Below are 16,878 nucleotides of genomic sequence, written 5' to 3'. Positions count from 1 at the left end.
CTCCTGCTCCTTGGATGCTGCCTGACCTGCTGCGCTTTTCCAGCAACACATTTTTCAGCTGTTGCAACAAATCCACAAGTGACATTTCTGCAATTGCGCTATTCAAAGATGTGGAATTTCCAGTCCCCTCTTCCCCCCCCAACCATTTCCCAACTTCAAGCCAAAGAGCAGATTTTGATGAAAGTGTACTATCACATTGTGCCCCAAACTTGTAAGTGAATTTGCAATTTCAAGCTTCTGGATTGTTGACATTGTACTTGACATAATGTTAACTAAGTGAAAATTCTTGCTTGGCTAATACTGTATACTTAAGGCATTCATTCATTTATTCAAGTTTCTGAAATTAGATGTGGAAAACAAGTTTAAGAAATTTGACACAAAATTAAACTGCTGTTTTGCTTTGAAAACAGATGCTTTTAAGACTCCTTTACTAACCAGCTGATGTCTCAAAAAAATACATTTATGTGCGTATCTTCAAGTCTCGAACAATTTTTCAGCCCATTTATTTTTGGGGATAGATGACTGTGACTAGAAGTTAATGCTCACATTGGGAAAGCAGAACAATGGTCCTGAAAGATGGTGGTAATGTCACAGAACAAGTAATCCAAAGATGTAGGAAAATGCTATGGGTACATGGGTTTGAATCCCTCTGTGGCTGCTGATGGAACTTTTAAAAATCAAAGCTTGTCTTCGTGATGGTGATCATAAAACTATTATTGATTATTGTAAAAGCGATATACAACATGGAAAGAGACCCTTCAGTCCAACTTGTCCATACCAACCAGATATCCTAAATTAATCTAGTCCCATTTGCCAGCATTTGGCCCATATCCCTCTAAATCCTCCCTATTCATTTACCCATCCAGATATCTTGAAAATGTTGTTGTAATTGTACCAGCTTCCACCATTCTCTCTGGCAGCTCTTTCCATACATGCATCATCCTCTGCATGAAAAGGTTGCCCCTTCTGTCCCTTTTTATATCTTTCCCCTCTCATCTTAACCCTATGCCCTCTAGTTCTGGACTCCCCAACCCTGGAGAAAAGGCCTTGTCTATATACCCTATCCATGCCCCATCACAACTTTATAAATCTCTATGAGGTCACCCCTCAGCCTCTGACACTCCATTGAACCAGATGGATTTGTAATATACATTTTGGGGATAAAAATCTACCGTCCTTACCCAGTCTAAATGGGGAAACTTAACTGCTCTTTGAAATGATGTAGCAAGCTGCTCAGTTCATGGACAATTGGGATGGGCGACAAATTCCGGCACAATGCACCATAGAAGGAAAATTGAGAGGCTACTGTGGCACAGTGGTGGTGTCCTTACTTCTGGTCAGGAGTCAAGTCTTGTTTGCTTCAGTGGAGCATCACAGTGCCATGGACCCGGGTTCAATTCCAGCTTCAGGCAACTGTGCAGACTCCACACAGACTTTCTCCCCGTGTCTGCATGGGTTTCCTTCCACAAGTAGGTGGCACGGTGGCTCAGTGGTTAGCACTGCTGCCTCACAGTGCCAGGGACCCAGGTTCGATGCCAACCTTGAACTACTGTCCGTGTGGAGTTTGCACATTCTCCCAGTGTCTGCATGGGTTTTCTCCAGGTACTCCGGTTTCCTCCCACAATCTAAAGATGTGCAGGTCAGGTGAATTGGCCATGCTAAATTGCCCATAGTGTTAGGTGCATTAGTCAGAGGGAAATGGGTCTGGATGGGTTACCCTTTGGGGGGGGGTCTGTGTGGATTTGTTGGGCTGAAGGGCCTGTTTCTACACTGTAGGGAATCTAATCTAATGTAATGTGTAGGTTAGGTGGATCGGTCGCACTAAATTGCCAGTAGTGTTCACAGCTGTGCAGGCTCAGTGGGTTAGCCGTGAGAAATGCAGGGTTACATGGAAAAGACTGGGTGGGTGGTCTGGGTGGGATGCTCTTTGGAGGGTCAGTGTGGATTCGATGGCTGAATGGTCTGCTTCCACACTTGTAGGGATTCTACATAGTCATGGAAATGAATGGGATAGTTCTTTGCAATTACAAGCCCTGATTTCCAGACAATAATGACATCACCTGTTCACACTCAACAGAGAAAATGACATCTCTTTTGTTTTACTTTGCCATTTGCTCTTTCCCTTGTGTGATGCTGCCAATGTCCAACAGCAGGCCCAGATGAAGTTTGGTCAAATGTTGTTCATGATTGAACCTCTCGTGTCTGATCAAGACAGTTTTGAGTGGTGAGTGAATTCATGTAAAGCTTTGCTCAACATTGTTCTTTCATTATCTCATCATCTGAGGGCCAGATCCAACGGAGTAAATCTGGCCAAACAGCACAAGAAGAGTTCCGTGCTCAGAAACTTCTCTCTAGTAAGGAGGCAGGAATTCATGTGATGAGCCAGTTGTACTACTAGGCCACTCACATTTATAAAAGTCATTCAAATCGTGGACTGGAGGAACGATGCTGTCTCCCACCGTCCTTCATGAAATTCAAGGAAATCTGTAATCTTCTGAGGGAGCCCTTTCATAATTTATAGTGAGTTTACTCGTCTGGGTTTCCAAATGGTATTCTCAGATTTCAGAATATATTCCACACTCCAGAGAATGATGAGGCTGTATGTTGCATAAATTAATCTTGATCTGACGAATGGCTTTTGAAAACAGGATGAGATCAGTTGGAATAATCAGAACCAGCTGACCATCGTCTTGGCTCGTATATTCTTGCTTAGTCAAATTGTGTCGTGTTTCCATAGTAAGTTAGATTTTGGCTTTTCATTATTTTCCCTTTGCCTTGTAAGGAGGCACGGGATGGGGGGTGGTTCTGTGTTTTCCAAGCCTTTGTATATGCTTGTCCTTTTCAACATTATTAAAGTCTTAAACAAGACGACAAAGAAATCTGTCCAAGTGTGGGTGCCACGTGTGGGTTAGCAGCTAGCATTGTTCACAGCCGTTATAATAATGCATTAATCCACTGTCTCACTGCAGCACGCAGGAAGAATGTGATTCTATTGTACATTTGACCCTGAGGGAGGTACTAATGTCGGCTGATTACCAACGTAATTCAGTTGCCTTCTTCCTAAAGATTTTATTTCATTTGAAGATAATTCATTTAATCTCCCAGAAAAGCCTAATGTCGTTTGTGCCCATATACTAAAGATGCTGACGCTAGCATTGTGCTTTGATGAACTTGTTTGATGTGAAATAGTTTCAAATATAATGTTTAGAGAATTGCTTCAAAGGAGTGAGTTTAATTATTTATGCTCTTCACCTAAGGTAAGCTTTAGTTGAAACATTTTGCTATCAACCCTGTCGAGTTTATTTTTGCACCAGCAGGATTTGTGCAATTTAAGGTATGTTGGTTGTTATTACTGTTTGATTATCTCGGGAATTTTTCTGCTGCATTCTGTAAATCACTGGCTATGTAAGAGAAATCCAGTCCACCTCAAATGTGTTGGATCCATTAACTGCAATCTGATTTCTCTTAAATTGGGCTGGAGTTGTATTTTGCTGGTCAGAGGTTGTATTGGATGAGGTGGTGTTTTCTAGGTGGCAAACATTTTCTTCCTGTGGCAATGCTGCCAATTGGTTTCTGTAAAATCTAGATTATGGCATTCTTTTCGAGTTCCTCCAGCATTGCCATCTTTCTTTGGCTGTAGGCATCAGCACTTCACTAGAGCGCTGTTGCTCTGGTGCCTCTTCCAACTGGATATTAATGAAAGATTCCATAGTGTTAGAGCTGTATGTTCTCTAAATTTAATAGTGTGGCGCTATGCATTCTCTGAATTTGATATTGCTGGAGCTGTACAATATTGTGTTGACTTTGCTGCCTGCCTGACCATGATTAAATCAGTTTGTCTGTTGAACCTAGTTACTTAGAATCTACAGCTTGATTCAAAGTATTGGATGAGTTTGTCCTTCCTCTTCATGGTACTGAGAATATGCTTGCATTTTAATTGGATGAGTTGTGTCAACAAGTGATTTTACAGCTTCAACCACAGCTCTGGCAGATGGTACAAAGCTCAGCACAGACTAGCGATCTGGTTTCTATAGATGGAGACTGCCCTAAGAGGTTGGGATGTTGTCTTGCATGCAGTGTGGCATGTCTGATCAGAGACTGAGTACAGATCTTTTTGTAAGCATATGAACTCACCACCATAATCAAGGGAAGATGCAGATCAAAATTTCACTTCTGAGCAAGGCTGCATGGTTGGCTGGACAGAAATGGACTGTTTCTTCTTCAGGTCAAGGCTAGCTGTTGTGATTATTGAGTTGCATTTAGTATAGAGCACAGAAACAATTTGTTTGTCCTGACTGCTCTGCTCCACAAGAACCTCTTACCAATCTACTTTCTCCTTCATGCACTTATCAAACTTCCCCTTAAATGTAACTGTGCTGCTTATCTCAGCTATGCCTTGTGGTAGTGTGTTCCACATTGATACACTCTCTAAGAAGGATGTTTCTCCCGAGTTCCATATCCATGAATCTCTCATATTTCTAATCTCAAGTTTTAGGCTCCCAGGTGTCTGCTCTGTGCCGTAAGTTTGCACCTTTAATTTCAAGAACTTATTCAGATGTTTCATTGATTTTTGGCTTTAGTGTTTAGGTTGAGTCTGTTGCAGTAAGTGTTTCGTGCTGTGTGAGAACTGCAAACCACAGGCATGTGTGCAGCCACATTCTTCAACTGTTCTCCTACAAACTATGTGGTCGAGTTTTCACCCTGGCTAAGTTTTGAGTCGTGCTAAAGACAATTTGGTTTTAATCATCTTCAGCCTTATCCATACACGCAGGGCAATATTACAGCTACTGCCAAAGGTTAGATTTAGCAGGAGCTGAGTCATTATGTCAGCTGTGTATTGTCTCCAGCAAAGGAAAGCAAATACTGCTGATTGGGATTTAAATGTGGGAGAAGTTCAGTTTTAGTGATGCATCAGAGCTACTACTAAGCTTGCAGCTGTCTTGAAATGAAACTTGGGGCCCGTTATCTGTTCAAATATGAAGTTTGATAGTTTTGCACCGAGTTATATACTTAGGTTTTAGTGTGGCGCTGCAATCTGTTCCCATTGATACAAAATATATCTGTAACACTTCCATGTGTGTGTTGCTACACAATGTTACCTCTCTCTGTGTTCTGCTGTTTCAAAAATAGTGACAAGATGTTTATTGCACAAAAGGTGCTTCATAAAATCCCTATGGTGCAGAAAGAGGCCATTCGGCCCATCAAGTCAGCACCTATCCTCTGAAGAGCAACCCTGCCTTTAACATGACTAACCCACCTAGCCTGCACATCCCAGGACACTAATTTAGCATGGTCAATCCACCTAACCTACACACTTTTGGACTGTGGGAAGAAACTGGAGCAACTGGAGAAACTCACACAGTCAGTCACCTGATGCTGAAATCAAACAGATTCAAACTGCAATGTCACTTGGATCCCCACCCCTCTCTCCTTTTTCCTTATTTTCTAACCAGAGCATATGCACCCCTTCTGCTGAGTTCATGTCAGGACGGGGGAACTGAGCTCAATCTAAAATGTACTGCATACTCTAGAAGCATATCCATGCTTGGTGATTTCAAAATCTCTGACATATCTTGCATTAAACTGCAATCATTGCACCTTGACCTACTATGGGGTCTTTGATTTCAAACTGTTGTGTGATCCCATATCTCCTTGTTGGTGATCTCCTTTCTTTTTAGCTCAGCTTGCAGTCTCAGCTGCTGCCTCACTGCCTCTTCCTTCACTGAAACTATGATGCTCCTATGTTCTGAAATTCTTCAGTGAACCCATATTGATACGCTCCGCCCCACAACAAATGGTGTTTTAAAATTCATTTTCGGGATGCGGGCATTGCTGGCTTGGCTAGCATTTGTCAAACATCCCTAGTTTCCCTTGTGAAGCCATGATGTTGGGTGGGCAAAGTTTAAAAAATCTCACACCAGGTTATAGTCCAACAGGTTTGTACTTTCAAGTAAACCTGGTGTTGTGTAATTTTTAACTTTGTCCTTTGAGAAGGTGATGATGAGCTGCTACTTTGAACCGTTGCAGTCCATTGGTGCAGAGCCATAACACTGATAGGGAGTTCTAGGATTCTGACCCAGTGACACTAATGCAACAGCAATAAATTTCCAAGTCAGGATGGTGAGTAGGTTGGAGGGAATTTCCAGGTGGTGTATTCTGATGCATCTGCTAATATTGTCTTTCTAGATGGTTTGGTCGTAGGTTTGGGAGGTGCTGTCGAAGGGGTCTTGGTGAATTTCTACTGTGCATTTTGTATATAGTACACACTGTTGCTACTGTGCATTGGTGGTGGAAGGAGTAAATATTTGTGGATGTGGTGCCACTCAAAGCAGACTGCTTTATCCTGGATGGTGTCAAGCTTCTTTCGTATTGTTGGAGCTCCACCAATCTCGGTAAGTGGGGGTGTTCCATCACACTCCTGACTTGTGCTTTGTTAGTAATAGATGGGCTTTGGGGAGTCAGGAGATGAGTTACTTGCTGCAGTTTTCCTAACCTCTGACCACCTCATATCTGCAGTATTTATGTTGCTAGTTCAGTTTCTAGTCCATGGTAAACCCAAGGATGTTTATAGAGTCATGCAGCACAGAAATAGAACCTTCAGTCCAACTGGTCCATTACAACATGTTCCCAAACTAAACCAGTCCCACCTACCTGCACTTAGCCCATATCCTTCCAAATATTTCCTATTCATGAACTTATCCAAATATCTTTTAAACATTGTAACTGTACCAGCATCCAATGGCAATTCATTTCACACACCAACTACTCTCTGTAAAAAGAAAGAGTTGCCCCTCATGTCCTTTCTTTCTCCTGTCACCTTAAAAATATAAACCCCTAGTTGTGAACTTCCCCACCTATTGGTAAAAGACCCTTATCATTCATCTTATTTATGTCCCTCATGAATTTATAAATCTCAAGGTCACTCCTCTACCACCTCTGCTCCATTGGAAAAAGTCCCAGACTTTCCAGTCTATTTTTATATATTTGCTGCTTAGTTTCATGTTAAAACTAGAAGTGCAACATCATTGTGTGACTGTATCTTGAAATAAACCTATTTAGGATTTCATGTCAGCCAGTGGCTTTGAATTTGAGGTATGCATCTTGCTGCAGTGGGTTTTGAGAATGTCTTTGCATTTTGACCCTGTAGTTTAGTCTGCAGTTCCTGAAGAAGGGCTTATGCCCAAAACGTCGATTCTCCTGTTCCCTAGATACTGCCTGACCTGCTGCGCTTTTCCAGCAACACATTTTCAGCTCTGCAGTTGGATTACCAAGTCGAATCCCCCATGACACCTCCCTAACACTCATTTGAAAATTGGCGAAAAGAGGTGTGTAATTATTGCAACCTTGTCCTTTGTACCAATGTTCTGTTCTTTCCCTCAGAGTTTCATGTAACAGTTGGTATTTATTTGGGGATTCTGAGGCTGTTTGATAAGATAAATGAATGTCAGACAGAAATGGAGCAATAACGAAAAAACAATAGTCAGGAAGTTTTTTTGATGTATTTAAAGACATGAGGTTGGAAATGTTTTGCTGGTGGTTGGATATGAAATATTGTGGGTGTGTTTCACCAAGTAGACAAGTGAGGGTTGCAAAATATTATTGTAGCTTTTCTCACCAAATTATAGAACCTCTACAGTATGGAAGTAGGCTGTTTGGCCCATCAAGTCGACACCAAACCTCCAAAGAGCATCCCACCCCCTTACCCTATAACCCTGCATTTATCATGGCTAACCCACCTAGCCTACACATCCCTGGAAACTATGGACAATTTAGCATGGCCACTCTACCTAACCTGCACATCTTTGGACTGTGGGAGGAAACTGGAGAACCTGGATGAAGCCCACACAAATACGGAGAGAATATGCAAACTCCACTCAGTCAGCCAAGAATGGAATTGAACCAGGGTCCCTGGTGCTGTGAGGCAGCAGTGCTAACCACTGAGCCACCATGTCACCATCCTTTGGGTAAGAGCAAGAATCTTAACCAGCTTAGATACCCATAGCCTGAGTGCTTCACTCATTGCATTCTCCCTTATGTACACAGTGGAAGACATCAGCAACATATCAGAACTTGAGGGCAGTCAGGGCAATGGCCTGTGTAGTAGTCATCGCTAAGGAGGAGGTTCTGGGAAGCTGGAAGGTCTGAAAGTGGATAAGTTACCTAAACCTATATTATAGACCGAGTTCTGAAGGAGATAACTGAAGAGATTGTAGAGATATGTTTCAGGAATCACTGCACTGAAGGAGGGTCCCAAAGGACTGGAAAATGACTAATGTAACATCCCTGTTTTAAGAAGCGAGGGAGACAGAAGACAGGAAACTATAGGCCAGTTAAGACATTGGTTGTTGGTAAGATTTTGAGTCCATTATTAAGGATAAGATTGCGGACTACTGAAAATACATAGTAAAATAAGGCTGAGTCAGCATGGCTTCATCAAGAGGAGATCATGCCTGACAAATCTGTAAGAATTATTTGAGGAAATGATCAAGTTAGACAAAGAAGAGCCAGTGGACATGATCTATTTGGATTTCCAGAAGGACTTTGACAAAGTGCTGCACAGGAGGCTGCTAAACAAAATAAGAGCCCGTGGTGTTAGGGTATGGATAGAGGATTGGCTGACTGGCAGAACGCAGAGAGTAGAGATAAAGGGATCTTTGAGTGGCAGCTAGTGACAGGGAGAGTTTAGAAGTGTTCTGGTTTGGGACAACAACTATTCATATTGTATATTAACAATCTGGATGAAGGAACTGCGGGTGTTGTTGTTAAGTTTGCAGATGACACCGATAGATGGAGGGACAGAAGGGATGATGCAAAATGACTTGGACAAGCTAGGAGAGTGGAAATTGGGCTGAATGGCCTCATGCATTTCCTAAAGCTTGTGGTTTTATGGTCTTGTGTAACTTAGGTTGCACACACAATGACCTTTTTGGAGGCTCTGACTTTCTGTCCAGTCATAGATTCTGAGACTGTGTGTAGTGGGAATGGAAACTTTAAATTCCGGATTGCCAAGTTGGGGGGAAAAAAAACATCAGTATTTGAATCACCAGATGGATTGAACCTGAATGTTAAAATATTGCAGGAAACCTGCCTAAGTGGCAGTTTGCCTCTCAAGCAGAAATTTGGAAAAATCAAAAGCCACAGCCTTAAAATCTGAACATCTAGACTTGACATTCCCTTGTAATACTGAGGGAAAGCTATATTATATAGTTTGCAATTAGCCTGTCCAGTGATGCTAATACATACCTCTGGAGCAAGTGGGGCTTGAACCTGGGTCTTCTGGTTCAGAAGTAGGGGCTACCATTGCATGACAACAGCCCAAGAATTCATGAGATGCTATGCTTCAAGTCCCATCTGTCTGTTAAAGTAGTTTGAGTTTCATGGCACTCCTTTGAAGAAGAATCAAGTTGTTCTTGTGTCCAGGAGAACTTTTATCTTTCAGTTTACACCACCCATAATATAGATTTAGTGAGTTACTGATTTGTTTTTTGGATCATCTCTGCATAAAATGGCTGACAAGAATTTTCAGATATCCTGATGGAGTGAATGAACTTGCATTAGTATAGCAGTTTCCTTAAAACCTTAAGCATTGAATTAATTTTGAAAACATTTTCTCCACGCCAGTTTTCTGCTCTCTCAGGGTGTCCTGACATGCCCTAGAGTATGGTCTCCCCAGGAGTCCAATGAAGTGCTCCTGCCCAAAACTTTGATTTTCATGCTCCTCGGATGCTGCCTGACCTGCTGTGCTTTTCCAGCAACACACACTCAACTCTGATCTCACTTAGGCACACATCAGTCTACAGCCAATAATCCATTCAGGACTGCCACAAATCGTTGACTGGGAAGACAAAAAAATATAGCTTCAAAAAGGGAAGGTGCCTGAATTGTTGATTGTGTGGGAAAGTTAGCACCAGACGTTTGGCAGTTGCTGGTGAAGTCACACCCATCCTGGTGAAGAAAATACTCTTTTTGATGGAAACCATTCAGCACCTTGTGTTTACAGAGAATGATAAACATACGGATTTGCCACCTTTTGTGCCGGTTTTTGGGGCCAGGTTTGGTGGGAACCGTCTCCGTTTTGGAAACTTTGTGCCACCACAAACAAGGTGGGGGGGGGGGGGTGATGGTAGATGGTAGACAGTGGACTTCAACCTCTCTAAAATATAACCCCTGGAAATTCAAGCCCTTGCTTTTTGATAGTTTTGATTTCCTAAATTTGACTTTTAGTTGCGTACATACGGCACTTCGTGTCGAAGGTGGTGTAAGTTTGGGGTAGACTCCATCAAGGCAGAAAAATGTGGGAGAATTGGGGAAAGTCAGGTAGCTGTTTAAGTCCAAAGGTGATTGATACAAAATGAACATTCTTTACTCCTTTCTGACCTTCTGTTCTCTAAACCTTTAAGATCTTTGGTTGCTTGGGGAATTCATCTTCTTAATAAACTGCCCTTGTTTCGTTGATATTAAATAGCTCTTATTTGGGCAATTTTAACACAATTGTTAAAGTTCTCACATTTATTTTTGGGGCGGTAAGTGGAAAAATGTTTTAAACATAGCACTTCTGTTTTGTGTTTGTCAGATATCAAATGCAAACGTTATCTCTCAAAACAGTGATGGTCTCTTGGGGGTTATGGAATATTTAATAGTTCTCTATCAAAAGAGTGCACGAGTACCTTCTTTCCCCCCCCCCCCCCATCATCTTCCAGTGGTTACACTGTTGGCAGAGCTCAGGACTCCTGTGGATTTTGTTTTTATTTGGAGAGCCGAAGTTTCTGGCAAGCCCAAGTATTTTCTTTGTGTGATTTTCAAGAGGATTCGGATGGTTGGCAGCATGCATTCACTTTCTCAAACTGGAAAGCAAACTTTGCAGTGCTTAAACTGTCTCCAGAGTACATGCTTCATTTCTGTCTGTCCCCCGAAGTAACATTGACTACTTTTGCATGACCCTGGCACTGATGAGATGGTGTTGGGGATTTTTGTGAACGTACTGGCATTTATTATTGGTGCTAAACCTCTGGTATAAACAGCTGCCAAATCAGTGTAATTGCTCATCAGCCTTGAAGTGTACCAGGCTTTTCTTTGGTCAGGTGCAGTTGGGTGGACATCTAGTTGCAATTTTAATTAAGATTAAAAAAAACTATTTTTCACAGTGGAGCCAGTTGATCAATGTCTGGACTGGGGCTGAATGTTAAGAGTGATCGTCTAGGCCATTGTGTCAATGTTTTCTCTTTGCAAGAGGAAAGGATTTAATAGGGGCTATCCACACAGCTATGTTTTTTTTTAAAAGCCAGAGCAGGGGTGATTTTTGAATTTTTAGTTGTGGAAGATGTTGTGGCTTTACATCACCCAACTCTCCCAAATTACTTACCTGCCAGGAACCACTGGCTAACAATTTGGACTGGGGATTTCTGACTACTGCTCTCTTCTATCCCAGAGTTGTTGAGGCCAGTTATACTCACATCAATGATCTAACTACCCACTGAGGTAGACATAAAATGCTTATCTAATTGCTTTCAAATAGAGACAGGTGTTTTAATTCTGTTTATTCCTTGGTTTTCTTTGAGGAATTTCATTTTTAATGCTCAGTGGTTAGCACCGCTACCTCACAGCGCCAGGGACCCAGGTTTGATTCCAGCCTCTGACGACTGGTTGTGTGGAGTTTTCACATTTTCCCCAAGTCTGCATGGGTTTCCTCCAGGTGCTCTGGTTTCCTCCCACAATCCAAAGATGTGCAGGTTATGTGAATTGGCCATGCTAAATTACCTGTAATGTTCAGGGATTGTAGGCTAGTCAGGGGTTTAAAAAAAAGAAGGATATGGGAATGGACCTGGGTGGGTTACTCGTTGGAGTGTCTGGGCTGAACAGTCTGTTTCCTCACTGCAGGGATTCTAATAAAATTCTAATAAAAGTAAAGTTGCCATATAGAGAGATCAATTGGGCTATGCTTTCATTTGAGAGAGATGATTGGTGGTTTAACCTGAGGTCCCCATGCCTCGGGTAAAGGGAGACATTGAGAAGAAAAGTCCTTCATGGTAACCTCAGGTGGCCAGGAGGTTTGAGTTCAATCCCTCTTGGCATCAGTCTGCATCATAGAGCAGCTATCCTGCCAACTGAACGAGCAGAACCCCAAAAGTATGTACTAGTACAGTACTTCCAAAACTCTCTTCCAAGGCATTCTTTAGTGCTGCAAATCTTTGTCCATCGTATCCACAACCTTAATCTATTGGATTGCTCTCTTTTGCAAAGCTCTTGTTATTATTGACACGATGGTCTTTAAGGTTGGTAATCACAACATTAAATTCCAGCTCAGCAAACAGAACCACAACAACGAGCACCCGAGCTACAAATCTTCACCCAAACATTAAATTACACATTTCAATCTTATTCCTCCAGAATACCCACATTCTGTTAGCTTCACTGTCACATTTGCTATTTCAGTGAATCTACTGTGCTGGCAGCCTACTAAACTGTTATTGCTCTTCTGTACAGAGTAATTATTTCCAACTACCTGTCCTGAGCTTGCCTGTCACAATCCAGAAGGTGTGCCATAATGTCCCACTGCCTGGTTTATTTGAAAGTTATGTTTGGATCTTCTTTCTGTATCCTGCACCCTTTAGAAGGTTTCCTCTGAGATTGGAGACCTCTAAATAATCAAGCAATTTCTCACAGTTCATCCCATGACGAAGGATCAGCTGCATTCTTCTTGCCTGTATTGGAGTCCAGGATTTGGCAGCTGGTCTGTATTGAGCAAAGGGGGATGTTTTTTGTCTGGGAAGAAGCCCTGTGCCGACACTTGCTGTGTAAACATTTCAGTTCTATTTATTTTATTTCTTAAGTGTAAAAAATGTACAATTTGGCGGGGAAACACAGTCCAAGAATAACAGCAAACTCCAAATATTCAGGAGTGGAGCTCAGTCCGAGAGACCTGGTTGGTGTTTATTTTGCAGAATACACAAATACAGGGGTTTCAGTCCACAAGTTTAACATGAATGTAAATCTGAGTTAAAGTATGATTTCAAAACTATTTATAAAGAGCTTATAAATGTACTAACCTCGCTGGAGCCTCTTGGGACTTCAATGCCTGGCTAATTGAGTCAATAGTGCATGACAGTCTAAATCTTAGGATTGTAGGTTTGTGTCCCATATTGAGCTATTGTCCTTAAACTTTCACACTTAAATTTTGTAGCACAGTGGTCTTGACCTTACCTCTGGGCCAGGAGGTCTGAGTTTCATCATTCTGGAGGTTTGTCATTGCACGTGCGAACAGTTTGATGAAAAAGTGTTGACGATATAGCAAAATGTCCAACAGCTTTTTCAAAGTTGGTGGTTAGAATGCAGCAAAAGTATTCGAGGAAGGGGCTGATTTTGTTTTTTTTTAAAGAAGACTTTCCGCACGGAAAAAAAGACTAAGTTAGAAGGTAAGGCCATTGCGGAAATTCAAGATGTTGTGGGAGCTGGAATCAGATGAATGAAAGTTGCTAGAGTGGGAGATGTTGACAACAGGTCAAGTTTGAAGAGTTCAAGTGACAGTATAGGATTGAAAGCTGTAGAATTAAGGTGGAGTGAATTAGAGGGGAAGAAATTGTCAATACCATTGTCAATACCTTAATCACCAAAATTAGTGATGATGTCGCGTTCCTGTTTGCCTCCTGTATGAAAGCTTCAGTTTATTGACAGCAAAGGAAAATGGAATGTCAGTCATCTGCCAACCAATTACAAATTGCTAGAGAAACTCAGCAGGTTTGACTGGGGAGCAAAACAGAGTTAATGTTTCGTGTTCTGACCCTCCTTCAGAACCATTTGGAAAAGGGTCCCAGGACTTGAATATCGCCTCTTTCTCTCTCCACGGATGTTGCCAGACCTCCTGAGTTTCAACAGCATTTTCAGTTTTTGTTTATTTCAGATCTTCAGCTTCTGAGTTTTTTTGTTTTATATCAGCTATCTGTCAAAAATAGTTACAATACCTCCACAGTCAGGCTGTAGACTTTTGAAATATTGAGGATTTCCCAAGTGGCACTGCATCACTCGGTGCTTTGTTGCTTAAGCCTGCTTTTGTCTTGATGTTCTCCAAACCCTCCCCCATCTGCAAGAATGAGTACTCGAAGCTAATCTCAGTGATCAGTTCTGCTTTCAAATCGCATTGAGCTTGTCTGTTTAAATGTGCTGGAGCTAAGGTATGGGAGCTAAATATATCTGACCTGAGTACAGGAAGTTAAGTGTGCACTGTTTTAGTCACATCCTTCATATGTAAAATAATGCATTGAAGCTAATTTTGCCCACACTGGAAACAATTACAAGCCAAACTATATACTAACCGCATGTGTTTCCTTGGCATAACCCTGCTGTCAGAGATATGTGTGTCCTATCTCCAGGAAAGGATGTTTTCACATGGTGATCGTGAGGACGTTTAAAAGCATTCTTTGTTTGTCATCAGTTGCCATAGGATCACATGGATACTGTTATATAGATACGAGCAAACGCTTAAAGTTCAAATTTTGACCTGTGATTCTTCAGACATATGTTGCCTACTCTCTCAACGCTTTCATATAAAGTTGTGTACACCCTTTCTGACCCCCAGTTGGTGGCATTCCAAAAATAATCCATTGACAGTGTAATGTGTTCACTCTCTGAACAGGGGTGTGTGCTAATTAGCTGCACAATGTTAGATAAGGTTCATCCTGAAACCAAAAAAAAACAACTCCATATTCTATTTTTATGAAATATTGGAAACATTATTCTGCAAAATTTCCTTTTGTTTTGAATGTTCTAATATTGATAACAGGAAGTCTCCTCTTTTAATTAGCTTGCAGCTTGATATCCTAGCTTCACCCTTGTCCCCATGTTCCTTGAGTTTAAAAATTGTCATGTTGCTGCATCTAGAATTCCATGGGGTGTATTTTGTGGCCTTTTGAAGAATGTTGGGTTGGCAAGTTTGTGGCGAAAGTTGAGATGATGCATGTTGGCTTGCAATAAAAGTCTAAACTGTTGTTTCTATGTCTAACTCAAAGTTGCTTTTAGAGTAGTTGGGTGGTGCCAAAGGAAAAAGAAAGAACTTGGATTTATAAGAGAGCTACCATGACTCCCAGTCATCTCAACCATTTCACAGCCAATGAAATAATGTAATCCTGTTGGGAAAACGCACCAGCTCAGTTTGGTGCTGCAAACAGCAGTGAACTAAGTTACAGGATTAATCTGAGTTAATTGTGATGTTAAATGGAGTTCAGGACACTTGGAAAATTCCTGTGCTATCACAGAGGAACCTTGATTATTCAGCGTTCGATTATCCGAATTTCAGGTTATCCGGACAAGATTGTAGGGTCCCGATGTTTGGCTAAACTGTGTTATTCGGCATTCGATTATCTGAACCTTTGATTATCCAAACCAAATATTCCCTGCTGAGGCTTTTGGATAATCAAGGTTTCTTTGTATCTGAAATGTGCCATTTAGGGTGCACCTGCGAGGACAGGTAAGGCTGAGAACCTGATTCAGAAATTTGCATCTCTAGCATTACAACATTGAGTGCTGGATGGGAACGGTGGTTCAGATTTGTGTTCAATTCAGTGGACAGGGGTTTAACCTATGACCTTCTGATTGAGGAAAGTGTCCTCGCACTAATCAAGGCAAATTACTGAAAGCAAGCAGAATATTATAAATAACATTGTAATAAAACAGTGCAATTTCCTCAAACGCAGAAGGGTAAAGGGTCCTGCCACAAGTCCATGTCAAGCAACCTTCCCAATTTTAAGTGACCTTTCCACAATGAGAGCATCATTGGCAGGCTCAGTTCTATTAGAATTACGTCGAGTGCAATGCCTTCTGCCTTCATGTGGCCATGCGGTTTTGGTAGTTAATCAGTGCTTGTGGGTGACTGGTTTGGGTAGTGATTGTTTCAGTGCAGTGAATTATATCAGTTAATAATTTCAGTCTTCCCTGGCAATGGGAACCACCAGAAGCTTTTGCCAATTAATTAAGAACAGGTTTTGTGCATTTTAATAAAATGAAGATGAAAATGAGCATCATTCATGTCACGTTCCATTTCACTTTGTTGCCTTTTTATTTAAAATGAAATACCTTCAGAATATCTAATGGGCTTGTTGGAAAAGGTGGTGACAGCACTCCGAACAGGTAGGGAGGCCAAGAGATGTTTGTGAATTAGTTAACCAGTACGCAGTTGATTTTTGCACTCTTGCACAGAAGGACACTGTCAATTTACCGCTCAATCAATTTGCAGACCGCAAGAGTGGAACAAAATTTTTACTGCACTTTGTAGGCCTCTCGCTGAGCAGGGCAGCGCATACTTGAATACCTCTTTATGTGGAGAATAGAGGAGACTATAACTTTAATAACCCAATACAAAGTGTAGTCTGTTTATGCTGTTTTGGTCGATATACACCTGTGCTGCCTGGATGAGAGATAATTATTGCTGTTGTCCTGTATAATGTGTTGGCCTGGTGAGGCTATTAAACTTGAGAGTCTTTCTTTCATTTTACTGCTGAGGAAGGTTTTGTGCCAGTTGAATGTTGTCCTGATGACCGTGGTGTCATCAGTAAGAGTTAGTTTAAAGTAATATTTCTTTCTGGTGGTTGGCTTTTTGATGATCTCATAGGTCAAACTGATCTGTGGCCCATCTAATTCAGTTGGTGTATGTGCATATGTCTTTATTGTGGTTCTGTTCATCGGGCTGGGAATTTTTGTTGCAGACGTTTTGTCCCCTGTCTAGGTGACATCCTCAGTGCTTGGGAGCCTCCTGTGAAGTGATTCTGTGATGTTTCCTCCGGCATTTATAGTGGTTTGTCTGCCGCTTCCGGTTGTCAGTTCCAGCTGTCCGCTGCAGTGGTCGGTATATTGGGTCCAGGTTGATGTGCTTATTGATTGAATCTGTGG

General features: G+C 41.6%; 1 protein-coding gene across 8 annotated transcripts in view; it reads left to right on the top strand.

The window, feature by feature from the left end:
• Positions 1-16,878, top strand: part of LOC122540917 (A-kinase anchor protein 13-like) — a 411,711-nt gene that overhangs the window by 71,669 nt on the left and 323,164 nt on the right. The window contains exon 1 of one of the 8 annotated variants that reach the window (XM_043677214.1): positions 4,502-4,519. The exons of the other annotated variants lie outside the window; for them this stretch is intronic. The gene's annotated coding sequence lies outside the window, so the exon portion shown is untranslated. Of the gene's footprint in view, positions 1-4,501; positions 4,520-16,878 lie in introns of those variants that run through there. 8 annotated transcript variants of the gene reach the window in all.

The sequence above is a fragment of the Chiloscyllium plagiosum genome, chromosome 36, assembly GCF_004010195.1.
Source record: "Chiloscyllium plagiosum isolate BGI_BamShark_2017 chromosome 36, ASM401019v2, whole genome shotgun sequence".
In the NCBI taxonomy this organism is placed as follows: Eukaryota; Metazoa; Chordata; class Chondrichthyes; order Orectolobiformes; family Hemiscylliidae; genus Chiloscyllium; species Chiloscyllium plagiosum.
The sequence above is the reverse complement of the archived record's forward strand: the minus strand, read 5'-3'. Positions and strand labels throughout refer to the sequence as shown.